The sequence below is a fragment of the Triticum aestivum genome, chromosome 2D (assembly GCF_018294505.1).
Source record: "Triticum aestivum cultivar Chinese Spring chromosome 2D, IWGSC CS RefSeq v2.1, whole genome shotgun sequence".
Taxonomy (NCBI): Eukaryota; Viridiplantae; Streptophyta; class Magnoliopsida; order Poales; family Poaceae; genus Triticum; species Triticum aestivum.
In genome coordinates, this window is record NC_057799.1 from 545804102 (window position 1) to 545828724 (window position 24623).

The window sequence follows — 24623 nt, forward strand, 5'->3', positions numbered from 1 at the left end:
AATATCAGCATCAGAATGCTCCATGTCAGAGCATAACTCCTCAATACCCACTTCCCCAGTGCTAATGTGCACTGGAGTGTCCACATTTTTACTCCGTTTACTTTCAGTCCCTTTTTGCCCTCCCTCTTTCTTTTTTGCATTTTGAAAATATACTTCCCTTCTAGCAATTTCCATTTTCCTGATAATATCTAGATTCTTATCAATCATATCAATGGAACATCCTAAGTCAATCCCTACCAAAGAACTAATATGTAATAAAGAAGGTTCTTCAAATTCCGACTCAAGGTTCTTACCATAGTTATCTCTTTCTTCAGCTCTGACTTTTGCCATCTCTTCCACTTTTTGATCCTCTCTTCCTTTGTTTCTGAGACTTCTTTTCAGCTCCACCTCCTTCCCTTTCTCATCCTTGTCCAGCTCCTCAACTCCATGAATTTCAGCCAACTTTTCTCCAAAAGTACCTATTGATTCCTGACTAGCATTATAATCAGTTGGCTCATTGTATTTTCCAGACCCAGTTTCTTCCTTCCTTGTTTGGTTTTATTTTTCAAATTATTCTACATCCATATTAGCTAGTTCCATTTCACATAGTTCTCTGTTAGCTGCCTCCTGAACCAGTTTCTGAATTCCCCCCTGTTGTTGTTCTACAATCTCTTGCAATTTTTATGTGCAAGTTTCACTTCCTTTATTCTTTTTCGAGCCTTTGCCCATAATGCACTATGTCTAGCTTCATCTTCTTCCAGTAGATCTTGTTAAACATTATATCACTTTCTTTCTGCCATTTCCTCTTCTCTATGTTCATTTCATTCTGCCACTGCCCCATAGTTTCTTCCATTTGTGTTCTCATCTTATCAATTCTCCCATCTATTTCCTCACTTTGTCTAAGAGACAAATTCCCCAGTCCCATTTCTCTGATATCTTTGTCCTCCAGCTTTGTTATTTTTCTTTTGTCATCCTCTTCCTCTCGATCTTCTAGTTCACTTACATATTCATTTTTCCTCTTCTCCTCTTTGTACGATCCAATCTCCACAACTTTTTCAATCTTTGTCCCAATTCTAAACATGAGCAAGTCAGGAGATGTAATTTCCACATGTGAAGGCACTTTTTCCACATCTCTGATCCCACATTTAGCCCTAACTTTTTCCTCATTGATGGTATCTATGTCAATCTCCAACACAGGTCCCACTATAATAGCTACACAAATTCCAAAAAATGTCTAAAGCAGTCAGGAACTTTATTTAGTCTTATCCAAGCAGTATGCATTTTACCAATGGCTTGATGATCAAGAGACCATGGTCGCACCTTGATCACAACTGAAAGGATCGAGATGGACCTAGAGGGGGGGGGGTGAATAGGTACAACTACAAATTTTAATTATTACTTAGCAATTTTAGGCAATAATGCAGAATATGAAAGTGAGCCTAACAATTGCAAGTGTGATGCTAAGAGCTAAGCAAGATAAACAAGTAACACAAGTATGTAAGTAAGCAAGCACAATATTATATAAGTAAGTGCTAAGAGACAAGTAACCACAAGTAGAGAGTTAGGGTTAGGAATAACCGCAACTCCGGGAGACGAGGATGTATGCCGATGTTCACTTCCTTGGAGGGAAGCTACGTCACCGTTAAAAAGGTGGATGTTACCACGAAGGCACCCAACACCACGAAGGCTCACCCTATTCTCCCTTTGAGACAACACCACAGAGGCGTTTCTCAACCACTAGTCGTAGACCTTGGGGTGGTCTCCAAACCCTCACAAACTTTTCCGAGGGTAATCACAATGGTCGATTCCTCTCCGAAAGACTCCTACCGCCTAGGAGTCTCCAACCTCCAAGAGCTGATTCCTCTCCGAAACCCTCACGACGGGGAAAATCTCAAGCCTTGCTCAAATCACGAATTCCTTTGGTGCAAAGAAGGGGAAGGAGTGGATCTATCATTTGATCAGACAACTTCTCTCAAATGCTCTCAAATCTCTTGGGGATCTAAGATTTGGTGTGGAGGAGTGAGAGAGAGAGAGTGAATGTGTTCTAGGGTTTGTTCAAAGTGAATGGTCAACCCTCTCCCGTGGGGGAGAAGGGCTATATATAGTGTGAGCAAAAATATGGCCGTTGTAGTGTAAGTGAACGGGCAGGCCGGACATCCGGGCTAGGGGCCGGACATCCGGCCTGGCAAGGCACTCGAGGAACAAGGCAGAAGCAGAGCAGAAAATAGAGGGGCCGGACATCCGGGGGCAAAGCCCGAACATCCGGCATGTCAGGAAACCCTAGACATCCGACACATGGCCGGATATCTGGCAAGGTTATCAAATCAAAACGGCCTCTGGATAGCACATCCCGGACGTCCGGCATGGAAGCCCGGAAATCCGGGGTGCACGGGAAGCCCGGACATTGGGCAAGTAGCACCAGCGCAAAGTGCTCTCTGGATAGCTAGGCCCGGATATCCGGCGGGCAGGCCGGATATCCGACGTGAGGCCCGGACATCCGGCTTGAAGCCCGGACATCCGAGGCCAGAGACAGAAACATGAAGATGGAGCATGTGCATATATGGTAAGGAAGTTTGTGGCAAGAGAAAGCCTTTAACGAACCCTATCGACCCCCTCTTAATAGTGCGGGATCCTATACTCAAGAAAACATATGTAATCAATTTTGATACTTCATCCTTGAGTAAAATCACTTTGTATGCTCTTGATCCACACACTTTGATGAGCCGGGGACGAACACGTGAGATTTACTTGACAACCATTGTTAGTCCCCTACATGTATATTGTCATCAACATCAAAACATGATGTAAGGGCATGATTGCTCTTTCAATCTCCCCCTTTTGTTTGTTGATGACAATCATACATGTAGTATCATAGATGCAATAAATAATCTTAGCATTGACAAACATGAGAGCAAAATAACAAAATATGTTTATGTTTCTATTTTCTTTTAGCCCCCCCTCATTGTGTGCATGAGATGAATATGTTAGGATGTACAACACAAACTTCGTATGGTAGCATATGTAACTCAAAGAGATATAAATGTGAGAGACATGCACATATGAAACCACCATAACACATAGACTAAAAACATTTCATAGCCACAAGATAATAACATAGTCTCAAACGATCAAGTACCATAGGTAGCAACATAACAAGTTTAAATAATAGTAGCTAACACAAATAGCCAACACATCATAGTATGACCATACTAAGATACTACTTCTCCCCCTTTGACAGCAACAAGTAAAAAGGGGCGAAGAACTAAACGGACTCGGTCACTCCTGGCGGATGTCATCATCATCAACAAAGAACTTGGGGCACTCGTCATGAGACGGAAAACCGAAGGTGGAAGTGGACGGAGCCGCGGGAATAGGATCATCATCACTCACGGGACTCCCACGGTCACGGAGGCGCTGCTTGAGCTGATTCTTGGAGATGATGAGGCGCTTCTGAACATCATGATTCTGCTGACAGCTAAAAGTGATTGCCTTCATGATAGCAGACCAGGCCTTGCCTAAGAACGAGGCAAGACGTCCACGAGGAGCAGACGAGGAAGAAGGCACGGAGGAAGCAGTGGGTTGAGACCCACCAGTAGGCTTCCTAGGTGGTCGAGGTGCAGCAGCCGGTTCAGGAGCAGCCATGCACATGTGGACGGGCGGTTTCCAAATGGAATGCCCAACAGTCTTAGCAACCTCAAACGGAGCAGTGTGATCAATGATGGCCTGAATGAATGGAGCGTGTGGGAATTGATGCATCTGAATGAAGCTGGAGAGACGAATCTCATGCCAAATATAGTGAGCGGGATCAAGAGGCTCAGTAGGTGCATCATGCATACGTACCATCAGATCAATACAATAGTTGTGAGCCCTTGAGCGATCTCCCTTCTTCGGATAGAGAGTGCGAAGCACACACTGATAGAGAATGTAGTAGGGAGATCGGAAAATAGATGACTCATTGGGTGGATATGCACGTTCCTCTTCAGTGAGCTGAGAGATGGGATTGAGAAGAGCCATGCAAGCATCAATCCCTTTGGGCCTATAGCGAGGATCCATACTGTGAATGTGATGACCAACACTGGAGAAGCCAAAAATCTGAACAAAGCGGTGATAGGTGATGCTCAGCACAGTGTCATCAGTCATCCATGTGATAGTGTTGTCTGGCCGAAAGAAGCAGGTGCCATAGAACTGAAGGATGGCAGCTTCATTCCAATCACACTTGAAGTTCATGGCTTGACCTAGAGTCATATCATCAATGATCTTGACGGTGTCGTCAGGGAACATGGCAGGATGATCACACAAGAACTGAAGATCCAGGTATTTGTGAGGAGCAAGACCACGACCATGGACAAAACTTGAGTAAAGATCTTGCTGCATGCGAGTACGGAACCGAGGATCCTCGGCATCAGGCACCATCTCATATTGGTTGGTATCCCGTTGGAACTCAAGGTATGGACCAGCCCCCACGGTGGTGAAGTCGTGTGTGAGGCGGTCCCCGCTGTCGGGAAGTTCCATTGAGATGCGACGACCATGGACCACAGGCATTGCGGCACCACGGACTTGAGGCACCGGTGCCCTCCTAGTGCCAGGCTTGGACTAGCCAACAGAGTGTCTTGGAGCAAAGTCATCCTCTTCCTCCCCAACATAGTCCTCATCATTTCGGATCCGAGGCCGACGGACTTGTGGATGGTGCCCGCTTCTTCTTCTTGGTGGTGGTCTTCTTCTTCTTAGGCCAAGCATGTTCATCGGAGTCGGTTGAGCCTTGCCGGCGATCGACTGAAATGGATAATGATAGGTCCCGATGAGAAGGAGCCAAAAAGTATGAACAAGGATAAAGCAAACTAAACAGTGGGATGAACCTTTTCAATCATGACCATAGGACAAGTCCAAGTGGTAGATCAAAAAATTTGACATTCCCATGATTAAGTTGATTAGCCGAGTACATAGAGAGATTTTTAGGCTTAGGCAAGAGACACCAAAACTCTAGAGAGAGATATACGCCAAGATATACATGAGAGATAATGAAGCCCTAAGATGATTTGTTCACAACAAGAGAAGAATGCAAGAGAGATAGCATCCATACGCCGGGAAGAAGGCTCGGGGCGCTCGGGGCCGCAGTTCTTGGTACGCTCCATGAGGAACTCCGGCGGTGAATCCCACAATACACCAGTCCCTCCCGAGAGATTCACACCACAACCCAAGGAATGGATTGGATAGAAACGTAGATCGGGAGGAGAAGAATCCATGGGCAGGAGATCGGGGCCGGAGGACGGAGGAGAGGGTCGGGGCAGCGGCGGAGCATAGCCCGGCGGCGGCGGCGGCTGTTTTAAGAGATGAGGAGAGCAACGGGAGTGAATGGGGAACTGCCCCCAAATCTCGAGCCCCTCCCCTGTTATGTGTGGCTGCGGGCGACGGGCCGGACATCCGGGGTCCTGGCCCGAATATCCGGTGTGCGGAGGTCAGAGAGCAGAAAAACCAGGGCCAACGGGCCGGACATCTGGCGACAAGCCCGGATATCCGGCATGTGGAGGACAGGGAGCAAAAGGTTCAGGGCCCGGATGTCCGTCCACTGGTAGTGCTCGATGGCAGCTTGAGCATTAGAGGAATTTGCCCTAGGGCTCGGATGTCTGGCCACTGGACAGAAAGACCAGGCAAGGGGGGAAGATTTGTAAGGGGACAACAAATATAATTTGATATAGACTCCGCCAAGGAGTTTTTAGAGATTTATAGGGGTGAAAATCTGAGTAATCTAAGGCCATACTAAGATGTAATAACAACCCAACAATATTAAGTAAAGAAAGGTCCATATAAACAGTTCACAAGCGGTGACCGAGGTCACCATGTTTGAGCATATGGAACATAGTACTGCAAAGATGTCGACTTTGGGCACATAGTCACGACTCCATCATGTTAAATCACCATAGTTCGAGAACCATGATAACTTTGAGAGTGTTTGTTCTATTTATGCATTATGTAGGGTGAGAATACTCATGAATTGAATGCCTCCCCCGAAATATATGCCTACATCAAGACGAGACATTAAGTTCATGCATGAATGGGTACTAGATTTCACATAATATTGTCAAGCTCCAAGATATCAAGTTCACGCCTAAGTTGACAAAACCTTGCTTCATCCAATGGCTTGGTGAAAATTTCTACAAGTTGCATATCTGTGCCAACATGAGCAATATCAATGTCACATTTTTCCACATGATCTCTCAAGAAATGATGCCTAATATCAATGTGCTTGGTGCGGGTATGATCTTTGGGGTTCTCAGGAATATTGATGGCACTTTCTTATCACATAGAAGAGGCACATTTCTATAGGTGATACCGTAATCCTTCAAAGTTTGCCTCATCCATAGTAATTGAGTTGCACAACTGGCGGTTGCAATGTATTCAGCTTCGGCGGTGGAGAGGGCAACACAATTTTGTTTCTTCGAGGACCAACTTACCAAGGAGCGTCCAAGAAATTGACATGCACCGGAGGTGGACTTACGATCCACTTTGTCTCCAGCCCAACCTGCATCCGTGTACCCAATGAGATCAAACTTAGCATCCTTGGGGTACCATAGACCCAACTTTGGGGTGTGAACAAGGTATCTAAGAATATGCTTAACCGCCTTATGATGACTTTCCCTAGGGGAAGCTTGAAATCTAGCACACATGCATACACTAAACATGATGTCTGGTCTAGATGCACAAAGATAAAGCAATGAACCAATCATAGAGCGGTAAATAGATGGGTCGAAAGGAATACCATTTGTGTCTTCAGTGAGTACAATTTTGGTTGGCATGGGTGTCTTACATGGACTAGCATCAGACATGCCAAACTTCTCTAGGATATCCTTGAGGTATTTTGCTTGAGACAAGAAAATTCCTTCTTGAAATTGTTGAATTTGAAATCCGAGGAAGAACTTCAAATCCGCATTGAGTGAAATTTCAAAATTCTTGGTCATGGAAGCCGTAAACTTCTTGCACTAATGAATGTTAGGAGAACCAAAAATGATATCATCTACATAGATTTGGCATAAGATCAAATCACCCTTGTCCCTCTTAGTAAAAAGAGTGGGATCGATCACCCCTCTCACAAAACCATCATCGAGTAAAAACTTCTTAAGATGATCATACCAAGCACGAGGTGCTTGTTTGAGGCCATACAAAGCCTTATGAAGTTTATACATATAGTCTTTGTGATCAAGATCAACGAACCCATGTGATTGTGATACATATACTTCTTCTTGTAGAGGACCGTTAAGGAAAGCACTCTTCACATCCATTTGATGTAATGTAAAACCATTGAAAGCAGCATAAGCAAGTAAGATGCGAATGGATTCAAGACGGGCAACGGGGGCAAAGGTCTCACCAAAGTCCAAACCTTCAACTTGTGAGTACCCTTGTGCCACTAACCTTGCCTTGTTACGGATGATTACACCATTCTCATCTTGCTTGTTCTTGAAAATCCATTTTGTTCCAATGACGTTGTGCTCGGTAGTTGGCCTCTCGACTAATGACCACACTTGATTGCGTTCAAAACTGTTCAACTCTTCTTGCATAGCAACGAGCCAATGGTTGTCCATCAATGCATCTTGTACCTTGAGAGGCTCAACACTAGACACAAACGAGAAGTGAGCACAAAAGTTTGTCAAATGTTTATGAGTGACTCTACCTTCCGATATGCCGGTGAGAATTTTGTCAACATCAACACGACCGACGACTTGAGGCATGATGGAGATTAGGGTTTCACGGGGTTCAACTTCATGTCCATCATCCACGTCCTCAACATATGGATCATTAATGTGTGGTGGAACATCTTCTTCATCATATTGAATTTGTTGAGGTTCATCATCAATGATTGCACTTTCTTGTTCTTGCCCTTGATGATGATCTTGTTCATGAGAATTATCATGAGGAGGAACTTGATCATCTTCTTGCACTTGAACTAAGGGCATTGGTTGAGCAATAGGAGCTTGTGATGGTATAGGTGTTGAAGTAGTTTGTTGATGTGTGAGGCTTCCATCTTCTTCTTCATCATCATGAGGTTCTTGTTCCATTGGAAGAAGTGCACCAACACCCATGGTCAAAATATCTTGAGAAGAATCTTCTTCACCTACATCACTTAGATCAACTTGCTCCTCATGGGAGCCATTAAATTCATCAAACACCATGTCACAAGTTTCTACAACACATCCATTGGATTTGTTCTAGACTCTATAGGAGTGAGAGTTTGATCCATAGCCAACAAATATGCCGTCAATTGTTTTGGATTGAAATTTTCCTAACCGTTCTCTTTTGTTGAGGATGAAACATTTGCACCCAAAGACATGAAAGTACTTGACATTCGGCTTGTTCCCAGTTAGGAGCTCATATAGAGTCTTTTCCAATATAGTGCGGAGGACGAGCCGGTTTGATGAATGGCATGCGATGTTGACAACCTCGGCCCAAAAACTATCTGGCGACTTGTATTCATCCAATATGGACCTTGCCATCTCCACAAGTGTGTGGTTCTTCCTTTTTGCTACACCATTTTGTTGGGGAGTGTATGGTGCAGAATATTGATGCTCAATTCCTTCATCACTAAGAAATTCTTCCAAGGTGTAGTTCTTGAACTCAGAGCCATTATCACTTCTTATTGCCAAGATTTCTTTGTTAAACTTGCGTTGTGCTTGCTTGGCAAAATCAATAAAGGTGATCTTCGTCTCGTCCTTGGACTTGCGGAAGAAGACGCATGTATATCTTGAGTAATTATCAACAATGACAAGCCCATACTTTTTCCCACCAAGACTATCCCATGAAGGAGGCCCAAAAAGATCCACATGAAGGAGCTCCAAAGGCCTTGAAGTAGACACAATATTCTTGGGTGGGTGCTTTGATTGATGTTGCTTCCCGGCTATGCATGCACTACGCACACGATCTTTCTCAAAAGAGACATTGGTTAGTCCAAGGATGTGATTATCCTTTAAGAGATCTTGAAGATTTCTCATGCCGACATGGGCTAGCTGGCGATGCCATAGCCACCCCTTGTCGGCCTTGGCCATTAGACAAGTTGCATGGAATGTGCTCTCTTTCGAGAAATCAACCGTGTAAAGGTTGCCATCCAACTCTCCAACAAAGGCCACTCCGAGAGTATCTCTCTTAAAGACTTTCACATCCGTTAGTCCAAAGAGTGTATCATAACCAACAGAAGCCAATTGGCGAAGAGAAAGCAAATGGTATTTAAGGGATTGGACAAGCATGACATTTGCAAGAGACATGTCATTTGTGATAGCCACCTTGCCCAACCCGAGTACCTGTCCTTTTGATCCTCCACCAAACATAATGCTCATAAATGGTTGAATAGCTTCCGTGGAATCGTAGAGCAATTTGCTATCTCCGGTCATATGATTGGTACATCCACTATCAATCACCCATTTTACTCCACCGGAGAAGGCAACCTACACACAATTATGACTTGGTTAGAGGCACCCATTTTGCAATGGGACCTCTCAAGTTAGTCACAAGGGTCTTAGGGACCCAAATAGCATAAAACTGGAATGCATTTCGAGGACAAACAAACTTTGCATAAACTTCTCCATCCTTAGTCTTATGAAGTACATAGGATGGAGGCATGAACTCTTTTGGCTTGTTGAGAGTGGGCATGCCCCTTGTGGCCTTCCCACTAACAACCTTACCTTTCTCCTTGTGCCCTTCTCGTACAAAAGATTCTTTTAGAGGGGTGGTGCACTTTTGAGAGGACGTCTTCTTCTTGCTTGTGCTTGGGTCAAACCCGAGCCCCTCTTTGGCAAACACCTCATTGTGTTGGCTCAATACCTCATTAAGGTTCTTTTGCCCTTGAGCACATGTCATGAGACCTTTCTCGATTTGAGCCTTGAGAAAGAGATTCTCCTCAAGAATAGATGCTAGATCACTACTAGAGTTAGTAGTACAAGCATCAACATTGATAATAGGAGAAGAGTAAGCCTTGGCTAGAGTTTCGAGATAAGTAATCTTGAGCGTCTCAAAACTCTTTTTAAGAAGGGTGAGCTCTTCTTCCTTAGTCTTGAGGGACACGGATAGGAGCTCACAATCCTTAGAGAGAGAAGAATGAGACTTCACAAGCCTACTTTTATCATTCATCAACTCTTCGCAAGAGTCATTAGCCTTTTTCAAGGAGGCAAGATCTTTAGTATGAACATCAATGTTGGCACCAATTTTCCAGCATAGTTCATCATTTCGTGCTTCCTCATATTGGACTTTCCACTCAAAGATTTCATATTTTTCCTTTTCCTCGGTGACGAGGGTTTCGAGTTCCTTAATGGTGATGGTGTGCTTACTCACCATCTCCATAAGCATACGAAACATAGTGAGCTTATTTCCTTTGAGGGAGCACATGAACTTATTTAGTTTAGCAAGCATAGGATCATCTATATCATCATCCTCATAACTATCCTCCGCATCAAGATACTCATCACTAGGAGTAGGAGGAGTGAAAAGAGGAGGGTTTGATCGTGGGGTTACCTTGACCTTGTCAGGAGAGCTTGTTGGGGAACGTAGTAATTTCAAAAAATTTCCTACGCACACGCAAGATCATGGTGATGCATAGCAACGAGAGGGGAGAGTGTTGTCCACGTACCCTCGTAGACCGAAAGCGGAAGCGTTAGCACAACGCGGTTGATGTAGTCATACGTCTTCATGATCCGACCGATCAAGTACCGAACGCACGGCACCTCCGAGTTCAGCACACGTTTAGCCCGATGATGTCCCTCGAACTCCGATCCATCCAAGTGTTGAGGGAGAGTTTCGTCAGCACGACGGCGTGGTGACGATGATGATGTTCTACCGATGCAGGGCTTCGCCTAAGCACCGCTACATTATTATCGAGGTGGACTATGGTGGAGGGGGGCACCACACACGGCTAAAAGATCAAACGATCAATTGTTGTCTCTAGGGTGCCCCCTTGACCCCGTATATAAAGGAGCAAGGGGGGAGGTGCGGCCAGCCATGAGGAGGCGCGCCAGGAGGAGTCCTACTCCCACCGGGAGTAGGACTCCCTCCCTTCCTTGTTGGACTAGGAGAGGAGAGGGAAGGAGAGAGGGGGCAAGGAAAGGGGGGGCGCCACCCCCCCTCCTTGTCCAATTCGGACTGGGGGGGGGGGGGGGGGGAGGGGCGCGCGGCTGCCCCTTGGCCGCCTCTCCTCTTCCACCAATTGGGCCCATGAGGCCCAATAGCCTCCGGGGGGGTTCCGGTAACCCCCCGGTACTCCGGTATATATCCGATAACCCCCGGAACCATTCCGGTGTCCGAATATAGTCATCCAATATATCAATCTTCATATCTCGACCATTTCGAGACTCCTCGTCATGTCCGTGATCACATCCGGGACTCCGAACAACCTTCGGTAAATCAAAACATATAAACTCATAATATAACTGTCATCGAAACGTTAAGCGTGCGGACCTTACGAGTTCGAGAACTATGTAGACATGACCGAGACACGTCTCCGGTCAATAACCAATAGCGGAACCTGGATGCTCATATTGGCTCCCACATATTCTACGAAGATCTTTATCGGTCAGACCGCATAACAACATACGTTGTTCCCTTTGTCATCGGTATGTTACTTGCCCGAGATTCGATCGTCGGTATCTCAATACCTAGTTCAATGTCGTTACCAGCAAGTCTCTTTACTCGTTCCGTAATACATCATCCCACAACTAACTCATTAGTTGCAATGCTTGCAAGGCTTAAGTGATGTGCATTACCGAGAGGGCCCAGAGATACCTCTCCGACAATCGGAGTGACAAATCCTAATCTCGAAATACGCCAACCCAACAAGTACCTTTGGTGACACCTGCATAGCACCTTTATAATCACCCAGTTACGTTGTGACGTTTGGTAGCACACAAAGTGTTCCTCCGGTAAACGGGAGTTGCATAATCTCATAGTCATAGGAACATGTATAAGTCATGAAGAAAGTAATAGCAACATACTAAACGATCGAGTGCTAAGCTAACGGAATGGGTCAAGTCAATCACATCATTCTCCTAATGATGTGATCCCGTTAATCAAATGACAACTCATCTCTATGGCTAGGAAACATAACCATCTTTGATCAACGAGCTAGTCAAGTAGAGGCATACTAGTGACACTCTGTTTGTCTATGGATTCACACAAGTATTATGTTTCCGGTTAATACAATTCTAGCATGAATAATAAACATTTATCATGATATAAGGAAATAAATAATAACTTTATTATTGCCTCCAGGGCGTATTTCCTTCAGTCTCCCACTTGCACTAGAGTCAATAATCTAGATTACACAGTAATGGTTCTAACACCCATGGAGCCCTGGTGCTGATCATGTTTTGCTCGTGGAAGAGGCTTAGTCAACGGGTCTGCAACATTCAGATCCGTATGTATCTTGCAAATTTCTATGCCTCCCACCTGGACTAAATCCCGGATGGAATTGAAGCATCTCTTGATGTGCTCGGTTCTCTTGTGAAATCTGGATTCCTTCGCCAAGGCAACTGCACCAGTATTGTCACAAAATATTTTCATTGGACTCGATGCACTAGGTATGACACCTAGATCGGATATGAACTCCTTCATCCAGACTCCTTCATTTGCAGCTTCCGAAGCAGCTATGTACTCCGCTTCACACGTAGATCCCGCCATGACGCTTTGTTTAGAACTGTCCAGTGATCCACTCCTGGATTACTTTGGTACCTCCCTGCTAAACTTATAGCAAGGCACACATCAGGTCTGGTACACAGCATTGCATACATGATAGAGCCTATGGCTGAAGCATAGGGAACATCTTTCATCTTCTCTCTATCTTCTGCAGTGGTCGGGCATTGAGTCTTACTCAACTTCACACCTTGGAACACATGCAAGAACCCTTTCTTTGCTCGATCCATTTTGAACTTCTTCAAAACTTTGTCAAGGTATGTGCTTTGTGAAAGTCCAATTAACCGTCTTGATCTATCTCTATAGATCTTGATGCCCAATATATACGCAGCTTCACCGAGGTCTTTCACTGAAAAACTCTTATTCAAGTATCCCTTTATGCTATTCAGAAATTCTATATCATTTCCAATCAGCAATATGTCATCCACATATAATATTAGAAATGCTACAGAGCTCCCACTCACTTTCTTGTAAATACAGGCTTCTCCAAAAGTCTGTACAAAACCAAATGCTTTGATCACACTATCAAAGCGTTTATTCCAACTCCGAGAGGCTTGCACCAGTCCATAAATGGATCGCTGGAGCTTGCACACTTTGTTAGCTCCCTTTGGATCGAAAAAACCTTCCGGTTGCATCATATACAACTCTTCTTCCAGAAATCCATTCAGGAATGCTGTTTTGACATCCATTTGCCAAATTTCATAATCATAAAATGCGGCAATTGCTATAATGATTCGGACAGACTTTAAGCATCGCTACGGGTGAGAAGGTCTCATCGTAGTCAATCCCTTGAACTTGTCGAAAACCTTTTGCAACAAGTCGAGCTTTATAGACAGTAACATTACCGTCAGCGTCAGTCTTCTTCTTGAAGATCCATTTATTCTCAATGGCTTTCCGATCATCGGGCAAGTCAATCAAAGTCCACACTTTGTTCTCATACATGGATCCCATCTCAGATTTCATGGCCTCAAGCCATTTCGCGGAATCTGGGCTCACCATCGCTTCTTCATAGTTCGTAGGTTCGTCATGGTCTAGTAACATAACCTCCAGAACAGGATTACCGTACCACTCTGGTGCGGATCTTACTCTGGTTGACCTACGAGGTTCAATATCAACTTGATCTGAAGTTCCATGATCATCATCATTAACTTCCTCACTAATTGTTATAGGCGTCGCAGAAACCGGTTTCTGCGATGAACTACTTTCCAATAAGGGAGCAGGTATAGTTACCTCATCAAGTTCTACTTTCCTCCCACTCACTTCTTTCGAGAGAAACTCCTTCTCCAGAAAGATTCCGAATTTAGCAACAAAAGTCTTGTCTTCGGATCTGTGATAGAAGGTGTACCCAACAGTCTCCTTTGGGTATCCTATGAAGACACATTTCTTCGATTTGGGTTCGAGCTTATCAGGTTGAAGCTTTTTCACATAAGCATCGCAGCCCCAAACTTTAAGAAACGACAACTTTAGTTTCTTGCCAAACCACAGTTCATAAGGTGTCGTCTCAACGGATTTTGATGGTGCCCTATTTAACGTGAATGCGGCCGTCTCTAAAGGATAACCCCAAAACGATAGCGGTAAATCAGTAAGAGACATCATAGATCACACCATATCTAGTAGAGTACGATTACGATGTTTGGACACACCATTACGTTGTGGTGTTTCGGGTGGCGTGAGTTGCGAAACTATTCCGCATTGTTTCAAATGAAGACCAAACTCATAACTCAAATATTCTCCTCCACGATCAGATCGTAGAAACTTTATTTTCTTGTTATGATGATTTTCAACTTCACTCTGAAATTGTTTGAACTTTTCAAATGTTTCAGACTTATGTTTCATTAAGTAGATATACCCATATCTGCTTAAATCATCTGTGAAGGTGAGAAAATAACGATATCCTCCACGAGCCTCAACATTCATCGGACCACATACATCTGTATGTATGATTTCCAACAAATCTGTTGCTCTCTCCATAGTTCCGGAGAACGGCGTTTTAGTCATCTTGCCCATGAGGCACGGTTCGCAAGTACCAAGTGATTCATAATCAAGTGGTTCCAAAAGTCCATCAGTATGGAGTTTTTTCATGCGCTTTACGCCGATATGACCTAAACGGCAGTGCCACAAATAAGTTGCACTATCATCATCAACTTTGCGTCTTTTGGCTTCAATACTATGAATATGTGTATCACTACTATCGAGATTCAACAAAAATAGACCACTCTTCAAGGGTGCATGACCATAAAAGATATTATTCATATAAATAGAACAACCATTATTCTCTGATTTAAATGAATAACCGTCTCGCATCAAACAAGATCCAGATATAATGTTCATGCTTAACGCTGGCACCAAATAACAATTATTTAGGTCTAAAACTAATCTCTAAGGTAGATGTAGAGGTAGCGTGCCGACCGCGATCACATCGACTTTGGAACCATTTCCCACGCGCATCGTCACTTCGTTCTTAGCCAATTTTCGCTTAATTCGTAGCCCCTGTTTCGAGTTGCAAATATTAGCAACAGAACTAGTATCAAATACCCAGGTGCTACTGCGAGCATTAGTAAGGTACACATCAATAACATGTATATCACATATACCTTTGTTCACCTTGCCATCCTTCTTATCCGCCAAATACTTGGGGCAGTTCCGCTTCCAGTGACCAGTCTGCTTGCAGTAGAAGCACTCAGTCTCAGGCTTAGGTCCAGACTTGGGTTTCTTCTCCTGAACAGCAACTTGCTTGTTGTTCTTCTTGAAGTTCCCCTTCTTCTTCCCTTTGCCCTTTTTCTTGAAACTGGTGGTCTAATTGACCATCAACACTTGATGCTCCTTTTTGATTTCTACCTCCGCAGCCTTTAGCATTGCGAAGAGCTCGGGAATCGTCTTATCCATCCCTTGCATGTTATAGTTCATCATGAAGCTCTTGTAGCTTGGTGGCAGTGATTGGAGAATTCTGTCAATGACGCTATCATCCGGAAGATTAACTCCCAGTTGAATCAAGTGATTGCAGTACCCAGACATCTTGAGTATATGCTCACTGACAGAACTATTCTCCTCCATCTTGCAGCTGTAGAACTTATTGGAGACTTCATATCTCTCAATCCGGGCATTTGCTTGAAATATTAACTTCAACTCCTGGAACATCTCATATGCTCCATGACGTTCAAAACGTCGTTGAAGTCCCGGTTCTAAGCTGTAAAGCATGGCACACTGAACTATCGAGTAGTCATCAACACGTGACTGCCAGGCATTCACAATGTCTGCAGTTGCTGGCGCAGGTGGTACACCTAGCGGTGCTTCCACAACGTAAATCTTCTGTGCAGCAATGAGGATAATCCTCAAGTTACGGACCCATTCCATGTAATTTCTACCATCATCTTTCAAATTTGCTTTCTCAAGGAACGCATTAAAATTCAACGGAACAACAGCACGGGCCATCTATCTACAATCAACATAGACAAGCAAGATACTATCAGGTACTAAGTTCATGATAAACTTAAGTTCAATTAATCATATTACTTAAGAACTCCCACTTAGATAGACATCCCTGTAATCCTCTAAGTGATCACGTGATCCATATGAACTAAACCATGTCCGATCATCACGTGAGATGGAGTAGTTTCAACGGTGAACATCACTATGTTGATCATATCTACTATATGATTCACGCTCGACCTTTCGGTCTCCGCGTTTCGAGGCCATATCTGTTATATGCTAGGCTCGTCAAGCTTAACCTGAGTATTCCGCGTGTGCAACTGTTTTGCACCCATTGTATTTGAACGTAGAGCCTATCACACCCGATCATCACGTGGTGTCTCAGCACGAAGAACTTTCGCAATGGTGCATACTCAGGGAGAACACTTATACTTTGATAATTTAGTGAGGGATCATCTTATAATGCTACCGTCAATCAAAGCAAGATAAGATGCATAAAAGATAAACATCACATGCAATCAATATAAGTGATATGATATGTCCATCATCATCTTGTGCTTGTGATCTCCATCTCCGAAGCACCGTCATGATCACCATCGTCACTGGCGCGACACCTTGATCTTCATCGTAGCATCGTTGTCGTCACGCCAATCTTATGCTTCTACGACTATCGCTACCGCTTAGTGATAAAGTAAAGCATTACAGGGCGATTGCATTGCATACAATAAAGCGACAACCATATGGCTCCTGCCAGTTGCCGATAACTCGGTTACAAAACATGATCATCTCATACAATAAAATTTAGCATCATGTCTTGACCATATCACATCACAACATGCCCTGCAAAAACAAGTTAGACGTCCTCTACTTTGTTGTTGAAAATTTTACGTGGCTGCTACGGGCTTAGCAAGAACCGTTCTTACCTACGCATCAAAACCACAACGATAGTTTGTCAAGTTGGTGCTGTTTTAACCTTCGCAAGGACCGGACGTAGCCACACTCGGTTCAACTAAAGTTGGAGAAACTAACACCCGCCAGCCACCTGTGTGCAAAGCACGTCGGTAGAACCAGTCTCGCGTAAGCGTACGCGTAATGTCGGTCCGGGCCGCTTCATCCAACAATACCGCCGAACCAAAGTATGACATGCTGGTAAGCAGTATGACTTATATCGCCTACAACTCACTTGTGTTCTACTCGTGCATATAACATCAACGCATAAAACCAGGCTCGGATGCCACTGTTGGGGAACGTAGTAATTTCAAAAAAATTCCTACGCACACGCAAGATCATGGTGATGCATAGCAATGAGAGGGGAGAGTGTTGTCCACGTACCCTCGTAGACCGAAAGCGGAAGCGTTAGCACAACGCGGTTGATGTAGTCGTACGTCTTCACGATCCGACCGATCCAGTACCGAACGCACGGCACCTCCGAGTTCAGCACACGTTCAGCCTGATGACGTCCCTCGAACTCCGATCAAGCCAAGTGTTGAGGGAGAGTTTCATCAGCACGACGGCGTGGTGACGATGATGTAATTCTACCGACGCAGGGCTTCGCCTAAGCACCGCTACAGCATTATCGAGGTGGACTATGGTGGAGGGGGGCACCGCACACGGCTAAAAGATCAAACGATCAATTGTTGTCTCTAGGGTGCCCCCCCGCCCCCGTATATAAAGGAGCAAGGGGGGAGGTGCGGCCGGCCAGGAGGAGGCGCGCCAGGAGGAGTCCTACTCCCACCGGGAGTAGGACTCCCTCCCTTCCTTGTTGGACTAGGAGAGGAGAGGGAAGGAGAGAGGGGGAAAGGAAAGGGGGGGGCGCCCCCTCCTTGTCCAATTCGGACTTGGGGGGGCGGGGGAGGGGCGCGCGGCTGCCCCTTGGCCGCCTCTCCTCTTCCACCAATTGGGCCCATGAGGCCCAATAGCCTCGGGGGGGGGGGGTCCAATAACCCCCGGTACTCCGGTATATATCCGATAACCCCCGGAACCATTCCGGTGTCCGAATATAGTCATCCAATATATCAATCTTCATGTCTCGACCATTTTGAGACTCCTCGTCATGTCCGTGATCACATCCGGGACTCCGAACAACCTTCGGTACATCAAAACATATAAACTCATAATATAGCTGTCATCGAAACGTTAAGCGTGCGGACCCTACGGGTTCGAGAACTATGTAGACATGACCGAGACACGTCTCCGGTCAATAACCAATAGCGGAACCTGGATGCTCATATTGGCTCCCACATATTCTACGAAGATCTTTATCGGTCAGACCGCATAACAACATACGTTGTTCCCTTTGTCATCGGTATGTTACTTGCCCGAGATTCGATCGTCGGTATCTCAATACCTAGTTCAATCTCGTTACCGGCAAGTCTCCTTACTCGTTCCGTAATACATCATCCCACAACTAACTCATTAGTTGCAATGCTTGCAAGGCTTAAGTGATGTGCATTACCGAGAGGGCCCAGAGATACCTCTCCGACAATCGGAGTGACAAATCCTAATCTCGAAATACGCCAACCCAACAAGTACCTTTGGAGACACCTGTAGAGCACCTCTATAATCACCCAGTTACGTTGTGACGTTTGGTAGCACACAAAGTGTTCCTCCGGTAAACAGGAGTTGCATAATCTCATAGTCATAGGAACATGTATAAGTCATGAAGAAATCAATAGCAACATATTAAATGATCGAGTGCTAAGCTCACAGAATGGGTCAAGTCAATCACATCATTCTCCTAATGATGTGATCCCGTTAATCAAATGACAACTCATGTCTATGGCTAGGAAACATAACCATCTTTGATCAACGAGCTAGTCAAGTAGAGGCATACTAGTGACACTCTGTTTGTCTATGTATTCACACAAGTATTATGTTTCCGGTTAATACAATTCTAGCATGAATAATAAACATTTATCATGATATAAGGAAATAAATAATAACTTTATTATTGCCTCTAGGGCATATTTCCTTCAGAGCTTTGGTCCTCTCCATCTTCTACCATGGCCTTTGCCATTAGGCACTTGTGAGCATTGCCCTTGTAGTCCTTCATATAGTTGTAGGTGACAACATTACCACTCTTGTTGACTAGCCTCAACGTGTTTTGAGAATCTTGAGCAACTCCGACAACACCACTAACATCATCCGGATCAGATTCTTCATGTGCAACCATTGCTTTCCCATCTCTCTTTTTGAGCTTTGAGTTCAAAGGATTTGGCAACTTCTTCTTGGGAAAGGTCTTGGGAAACCTTGGTTTATATTGTCTCTTCTCATAAGGGCACTCGTTGGATAAGTGGTTATTTTCTCACTTTCTTCTTCTGGAATCTTCCCTTGAATTTTCCCGCGCTAAACTTCTTGACAAAGAGAGCAATGTCTTCATATGACGGGCTCTCATCTGAGTCAACCTCATCACCATCCTCATCCTCATCATCATCATCTTCTTGCTCTTCTTCACATACATGCTTGGCCTTCAATGCAAGATTGATCTTTGATGTTGAGGTACCATGCATGGCAAGATGCTTTGTAGCATTTGCCTTTGACTCTTTAAATAGTTGGAAGGTGGATATGATGTCATCCGGAGTCATTTCCTTGAATCCATGGTGTTGTCTTATGTCCCACGCCATTTGGTGATGATACGGAGCAAGAGCGTGAAGCAACTTATCCACGAGAAATCGCTTAGTCAAGTTGAATCCATCTTGTGTCTTGTCACATTCACATGACTCGATGTCGGCGGTGAGAGTCATGAGACACTCAAGAAGTTGCTTGCGAGATTCACCTTTCTCCATACAAAAGTTTTGCAATTGACCCTTGGCAATTTCATATTGAGCAAATCGGAGAGTGGAGGTACCGGTCTTCGTTCTCACAATGCTATACCATAATTCCTTGGCACTTGTGATATGTATGTATGGTCTCCTTTGCTTGTCATTCACACCTCTTCTTATGCACATGGTTGCTGTGTCATTGAGATTCTTGTCATATACCTCTCTTGGAGTAAGGTTCTTCGGGTCAACAGCTTGGTAACCATACTCCAAGATCTCCAACATCTCATCATTTCCATATCGAAGACGATCCTGCATAGCAACTCTCCACATAGCAAAATCGGTAGTGTCATCAAGTAAAGGAGGTTTTCCTTAAGGCTTATACTCGGGTTTCTCTATTTGAGGTCTTGCATAAAGCCAAGGAACACTGGAGTGTTCATTGCTAGGAGGTTGTTGGCCAAGTGAAGGAGTAGGCACAGCTGGCCTCGAGGCCGCACCACCAGAAAGTGGTGCACGCATCGTGGTTAGTGTGGCTATCCTCATTTGGACCAAGGCCTCAAGATAGGCATCATGCTCCTCCTTTTGCTTAGCAAGAGATCGTTCCAAATCCTCTGAAGTGGAGGACTTGGCTTCCGTGGAAGCCGCACCCGTATTCTTCGGATCTGCAACACGAGGGGTCCCATCGGGGTTCATCTCGCTCTTGGGCGGTTAAGCCACAAGAATAGAGCACGAGGCTCTGATACCAATTGAAAGGATAGAGATGGACCTAGAGGGGGGGGGGGTGAATAGGTACAACTACAAATTTTAATTATTACTTAGCAATTTTAGGCAATAATGCAGAATATGATATAAGCCTAACAATTGCAAGTGTGATGCTAAGAGCTAAGAAAGATAAACAAGTAACACAAGTATGTAAGTAAGCAAGCACAATATGATATAAGTAAGTGCTAAGAGACAAGTAACCACAAGTAGAGAGTTAGGGTTAGGAATAACCGCAACTCCGGGAGACGAGGTTGTATGCCAATGTTCACTTCCTTGGAGGGAAGCTACGTCACCGTTAGAGAGGTGGATGTTACCACGAAGGCACACCAACGCCACGAAGGCTCACCCTATTCTCCCTTTGAGACAACACCACGGAGGCGTTTCTCAACCACTAGTGGTAGAACTTGGGGTGGTCTCCCAACCCTCACAAACTTTTTCGGGGGTAATCACAATGGTCGATTCCTCTCCGAAAGACTCCTACCGCCAAGGAGTCTCCAACCTCCAAGAGTAACAAGAACGATGGGGAAAAGCTCAAGACTTGCTCAAATCACGAATTCCTTTGGTGCAAAGAAGGGGAAGGAGTGTATCTATCACTTGATTGGACAACTTCTCTCAAACGCTCTCAAATCCCTTAGGGATCTAAGATTTGGTGTGGAGGAGTGAGAGAGAGTGAAATGTGTTCTAGGGTTTGTTCAAAGTGAATGGTCAAGCCTCTCCCGTGGGGGAGAAGCGCTATATATAGTGTGAGCACAAATATGGCTGTTGTAGTGTAAGTGAGGCCGGACATCCGGGCTAGGGGCGGACATCCGGCCTGGCAAGGCACTCGAAGAACAAGGCAGAAGCAGAGCAGAAAACAGAGGGTCCGGACATCCGGGGGCAAACCCCGGACATCCGACACATGGCCGGACATCCGGTAAGTTTATCAAATCAAAACGGCCTCTCGATAGCACAGCCCGGATGTCCGGCAGGGAAGCCCAGAAATCAGGGGTGCACGGGAAGCCCGGACATCCGGCAAGTAGCACCAGCACAAAGTGCTCTCTGGATAGCTAGGCCCGAACATCCGGCTTGAAGCCTGGACATCCGGCAGGCCAGAGACAGTAATACGAAGATGGAGCATGTGCATATATGGTAAGGAAGTTTGTGGCAAGAGCAAGCCTTTAACTAACCCTATCGATCCCCTCTTAATAGTGCGGGATCCTATACTCAAGAAAACAAATATGTAATCAATTTTGATACTTCGTCCTTGAGTAAAATCACTTTGTATGCTCTTTATCCGCACACTTTGATGAACCGGGGACGAACACCTGAGATTTACTTGACAACCATTGTTAGTCCCCTACATGTATATTGTCATCAACATCAAAACATGATGTAAGGGCATGATTTCTCTTTCAACAACTCCTGTCCCAAGCGGATTAAAATCATTAAACTTTGCCAACTCCACCAGTTTTGCTTTGTTGGGAAACCTCATCATGTAGCAGTTTTTCCCATATTCTTTCACTCTCCACTGCCATCTCCAGTCAAACATCTCTCCCAGGGCTTTTATCAGTTCTGTTTCATTTATCTGCCCATCTCTGATAACTACTAGTCCCTGAAGATTCATATGCTCTGCAATTAGCATGTCTTTGTACCTCTGGACCAGCAGGATTCCCAGCCCTTTAGTTGCATATCCAACATATTTTGGAACATGTCTCATTTGTTTCAGCAAGTTGCACTCTCCAGTAATGTGATTGTCCCTACCACAGATCAAGCAATGTCCCACCTTACATTCTCTGGTAGAATGTCTTGGGTCTTTACACTTCCCACATACCTGCTTATTGAACCTCCCGGCCCCTCTCTTACTTTCCTCCACAGCCTGCTCCCATGGGCCTCTCCCCACTTGTTTTCTCCCCTCAGGATTTGTGACATTCTCATTTCCTCTATCTGTTTATTGAACATTATTCCCCCCTTCTCTTCTCTTTTCTGTGTGTCCCCTCCATGTCTCAGCCCTGCAAGATTCCCCAGCACTCCTTCATTCTGTATTCCTTCACCACTTTTCATCTCCTGAACAAATTGAGAAAGTAGGGTCGTCAGTAACTATTGCTGTTGATTCTGCTCTTTCCCAATCAGCTGTTCACTCTCCTCCTCTTTCTCTTTTCCTAATTTTCCCATTTCTTCACCCTCTCTCTTTTTACTAGCTTCTGCTTCATCTTTTCTCCCTGTTTTTGCTTGCCAGATCAGTCTCTCTCCAGAAAACTCCTTCACATCTTCAATTTCTCTGCCAACCCAATCCCAGCTCCAGAGCGTCCTCCTCTATCAAAATCTCCAAATATATCAAAGAATGGGGGTCTGTTTCTATTCCAACCGACGCCTCTGCCTGTTTGATTAAATCTGCCCGCAGCATCCCCCATGCCACCTCCTCTGTTGAATCTAGCTCCTCCAAAACCCCTTCCAAAATTTCCAGACATCTTCCTCTCAGGCGGTGGTGTGGGAGGGGGAGGGGGAAACCCAAAGATATGGGTATGAATATCTCTCCCCTTTCTCCTACCCTTTTATACACTCCTGCCCCCTCGTCTCTCCTTGGGCCAGGCTCTTTTTAAGCCCATCTTCAGTGCACCAGGCCAGGCCCACCTCCACACCCATGTTTATGCCCTTTCCTACCGAGCCTCCAAACATAATTGAAGGTCTCCCTTTTTCCTCATTTCTTCTTTTATCAGTAATTCCTTCTTTTGGTACCAAATATGGTCCAATAGGAGTTTCCTTAATCAAAAGTTCTCCAAAATCAATTTTATCCTCCTCATACCATGGAATAATTGGTGGAGTATTTCCCACTCTCATATGTTTTTTAACAATATTAGCATCAATCCCTCTTGGCCTAAATTGTTTTCCCATTTTCCCTTCCTCACAATCTCTCCGAAAGCTTTTTCCCCTAGTTGCATCAGCAACTTTACTCTTAATTTCTACAGACCGGGGAGAAATTCCCCCTGTCTCTAATTTTTGACATGTGCCTCCTTTTGCCCCTCTGATTACTACTCCTAACATCATCTGCATCAATCGATGTAGTAGATGCTAAGTATTTAGAAGCTTTTTTCCATACCTGAAGAAAAGTCGGAGGCCTCCCCCTCCCCCTCCTCATCAAAGCCCTCCCCGGCCAACAACCAGAAGCGATTACCGGCCGGCGAGCACCCTACTGACGGCGGGAAAGGGCTTGGAGGCGAGGAGAACGCCTCAGGAAGCAGGGAGATCGCCGAGGTAGCGCCGCTGGGGTCCTGGTCCGCCTCCTCCTTGGTGGCTCCTCCTCCTCTTCGTCTTCCTCGATCTCGATCGGCATCCACCTCGACTCCGAAGCAGGAATCCCCATCACTACCGCCCTTGCTGGTGCCGGCGGATGGATCTGGCGATAGCACAGGGATCGAAACATCTTCCACTTCTCCCTCTGCTCTGGAATCGGGGATTCCGCCTCGAGCATCGCCCAGAGCAGCACCCCCATCGCCGGCTGACGGTCGTAGTTGGGGAATCACCTGAGGATCTCCTCCTCACTCAACCTCCCCCTCACCATATCCGCCGCGTCGTTGAGGCCCCTCGCTTTGGGGAACCAGCGGTCGATCTCCCTCAGCCTCCCCATCATCACCTCGTCGCCGGCGGCCAGCGCCCACATCTGCTGCTCGCGGGTCGTCATCGAACCCTAGCTCATGATGCGGCACAGCAGAGCGAGTTGTGGTGTGTGGAGAAGATGAGGAAAGTGGGGTGGAGAGGCGAGGCGTTGGAGTGGGCCGCCTAATAACCTCTCTCCCCTCCCCCCTCCCCCGCCGTTACTCACCTTGGAATTCGCGTCGTGCTTGCCCCATCGGCCAGGCGCTGCGACTCTGGCCAAGTGGCACGGAAACTGTACAATCTGGCCCACGCAAAATCCCGCCTCGTCGCGCCACCCCCGCGCGTCGACCACCCGCTCGTCGGCGTTGAGGAGCACCACCTCGCCGATGGATGAATCCTGGTCGGAAGACCAGCAGCGCCGTGTTGAGATCAGGGACGAAATCGCATTTGAGGTGCGTG